The following is a 3,889-nucleotide window of genomic DNA, read 5'->3' on the forward strand; positions in this document are numbered from 1 at the left end:
GCGTGGTCCAATAATATTCATCCACGTAAACCCCATTTATTACTGTTTGAGCTTGGATGTTGGATTTGGTGCATGCGGGACCATACTTTATCAGTGATCATTTTCTCAGATTAAAGCGTGTGATTCTCACTCGCTGCTCATATCAACAACTCTCATTCTATCCGTCTCTCTATCTATCTATCAATAGCTATCTTTTTCTTTTTCTATTTTTTAGTTTAAATAAGTTTTGGATTTAGTTTGAATGTTGTTTTAATTTTTACGGATAATTTGTTCATATGTTAAATGATGATGTGATATGATAAACTAAAATATTGATCGTGTTATATAAATATTTTAATTTTTTATTTTGGTATTTAAGAAAGTAAATTAATAAATAGATAATAAATTAAAATCTTTTAAATTTTTTGGATTAAAATAAAAAACTAAAATAAAAACATTTTATAATAATGAAAATAAATTTTTTATTATCTTTTAAAATTGTAATTCACAGCCCCCGCAGAAGCAACTGGGCAAGCAACCACTCGTAAAAGTCGAAACTTGTGTTGTGAAAAGTGAAAAAAAAAACAAAACACAACTAAAAAGATAAAAGGAAAAAAGAGAAAGGACGTTGCACGTGTCCTTCAATACCTGGCTCTTACCATTGCATGTTTACCAGATGTTGTGAGAAAAAAAAAATAGACTATTTGTGAGGAAAATAAATAAATAAATAAATAAAACAGAGTCGAGATTATTTGTAAAAAGACTAACGGAGACTTCCAAAATTTTATGAAAGTGAAAATCCGTCCTCCCGAATAAATGAAAATCGGAGCGGGGACTAATGCCTCATGACGATCCGTGAAACTTCCGCAAACAAAAATTTACATAAATGGGTATTATATGAATAAAGGATAAATAGGTCTCTCATTTTTTTTTTGTGTGGATATTTTCATCTTCAACAAAGAAAAAATACATTTAAATTCATCATCTTTAAAAAATATAGACACTTCAATTCTTCTGTTGAGTTCAGACATTTGGACTGGACAAAAAAGTCTGACCTAGCAGAGGTGGCGCTGACCTGACCGTTACAGAGGCCACGTGGCAGGGATTAATTCGAATCAGGATATATGTCTCCGCAACGAATACGACGTCGTTTTGGTAACCTCCCCCAATCTTTCAAATTTCTCTGCCATTTTCTTCTTCCTTCGTCCTTTTTCCCTTCCATTCTTCTTCCTCGACCCCTGCCTCCATCACTGCCCCATAGACGCGCCTCCGTCAGCTACCATTAACGCCGACGACCTCCTCCTGCGGTCCTGCCTCTCTTTTGAGTAGCTGTTGGTCCTGTGAGCGATCCTCAGGAGTATCCATCTCATCCAGCATGTCACAATATCGATACGGGAAGTTAGATGTGTTCTCTACCGGGACTCCCATGTCAGGATCAAATAAGAGACCAATGCTCTCTTTAGCTGGTTGTTTCCCTTTTTCAGTTGATTTCTTTCCTTTGGCAGGTTGTTTACCCTTGCCAGTGGTCCTCATCCTGAAAAGTACAAACAGTCTATAAGAAATGGATTGACAATAACCGCTCACAAGAAAGGATAAAATAGGAGAAACAGCAGCTCACAAGCAGGACCTCTACACAATTCACACTCATACAATGCAACCATTCAAAACTATACAGTGGTGGAATTGAATGAAGAATGAGTGATGCACATTGACAGAAAAATTAAAGTTGAAAAACCTCAAGTAAAAATTTGAATATACATGTGGCCATTCATGTAATTCATATTGCAAAAAGAGGTTGAATGAAGAAGTACACATCAAACATCAAAGCATCACACAAATACTCTTCATAGATGAGTGGAAATAAGGAATATGAAGCAGTTTAGTGAAATATAAGAATAGAAAATCTCAACTAAACAGAGAAATGACAAGCCGGGTTAGTGATTAATTGGCCTTGGCAACATTCAAAGCGAAAAGCGTGCATACCAAGTCAATTAATCAAAGTGAAGATTGAGTTATGAAAACAAAACTTTTCTAAAATTCGGCAGCATCTCATTAGTACATAGTACATTTCCCAAAGTCAAACAAACAATTTTACATTCCATATGAATTCCTTGATAATTAAGCACACAAAAATTATATGTACACTTATAGGAAGGGAATGGACAAGCCAACATGTGCTGAAAAATCAGTAGCAGCTAAACATGAAGCAATAACAAAGTGAGTGATTGAGTTTGAGCAATTGACAGTTAAAATTTCAAGAAAAGCACATCGTTCTAGCAGCAAAACAGCAGTAACAATTCAAGTTGCAGCAACAAACAATACAAAGAACATCAAACAAACAATAAATTTAACAGTCAATTATAGGTAGAAAGTGTAGATCAAATAATCAAGTCTCACTGAATCAAAATTGAAGTTCAATATGCATTAAGAAACTAACTAATCCTAACAATGAGAATTTACACAGCAGCAGTGTAAAACATCAGTCTCAACAATTTTCATTAACCAACCCTAATCCTAACAACTCAAGAACAATTGAACAAATTAAATATAATGAACTACAAACAGTGATTGCACAGACAGCAACATTAAGCAATCAAGACCTAATCCACTATCCACGCCAGATTCTCTAACAACCTAATGTAACTAACTAATCTAACCTAATTCAAATTAGCTAAACAAAACTAACTAAACAATATTAATTAACTAATTGCAATAACAGAGTGAATTAAACAGAGATAAAGAAGACCTGGGAAGCACATGGGTGGTAATGAGAGAGAGAGAAAATGATGGTTGGGCCCTAGTAGCGACGGTGGTGCGCCGGTAGAGAGGCGGCGGTGCGGTAGCAGTGAGTCGTCGAGAAGGTTGTCGCGGACGAACGGTGGGTGGAAGGAGGGTGAGAAGAGAGAGAGACTAATGGGAGTAAGGGAGTGAGAAAGGGAAGAAGACGCGAAAAGAGAGGAAGGAGGAGGTCGCCGGCGTTGATGGTGGCTGACGGAGGCGCGGCTGTGCGGCGGTGATGGAGGCAGGGGCCGAGGAAGAAGAATGGAAGGGAAAAAGGATGAAGGAAGAAGAAAATGGCAGAGAAATTTGAAAGATTGGGGGAGGTTACCAAAAAGGCATCGTTTTCGTTGCGGGGACTTATATGTTCTGTTTCGAATTAATCCCTGCCACGTGGCCTCCGTAATGGCCAGGTCAGCGCCACCTCTGCCAGGTCAGACTTTTTCGTCCAGTCTAAACGTCTGAACTCAACGGAATGATTGAAATGTCCACGTTTTTCGGGGGTGAGGGACTTAAATGTATTTTCCTTTCGTTGAGGACAAAAATGTCCGCAAAAAAAAAGGTTATTGACATATTTGTCCTTTACTCTAATTATATATACACTATAAGAAAAATGCTAAAAATCGTCAGATTTAACGATGATAATTAGCGTCAGATTTAACAACGAATTTGATAAGAAATTTGTCATGTCAAATGGTTATTGGCGGATAGTCACTTCCGGCAATAAATTTGCTGATAACTTTTAGCGGAAAATTACAACAAATTGGTACCAAACTTTAGCGTCAGATTTATCCGATGGTAGAGATATTTAATAAAATACTGCATTTTGGTGATTCGCACCGCGTTACTGTCGGAAATATCTGTCATTAAATCTGACAGTAAACGTGCCCTAATTGAAACCGCAAACCCCTCTCCCTTCATTTCGAATTCACTCTCTCTCTCTCTCCTCTCACCTTCCCACTCTCTCATCTCTCCTCTCTGTCAACTTCCTCTGCCATCGCCGTTGCTTTCGACACTGCCGCCGCTAATGCAACGCTCCTGTCGCTTCTGCTTTTGCCGCCCCTGCACCTCCACTCCTCTTTAAGATTTTTTGTTTGAACTTTAGTTATTTCAAATTATATTATATTAAGTT

This window comes from Arachis ipaensis, chromosome B03, assembly GCF_000816755.2.
Source record: "Arachis ipaensis cultivar K30076 chromosome B03, Araip1.1, whole genome shotgun sequence".
Taxonomy (NCBI): domain Eukaryota; kingdom Viridiplantae; phylum Streptophyta; class Magnoliopsida; order Fabales; family Fabaceae; genus Arachis; species Arachis ipaensis.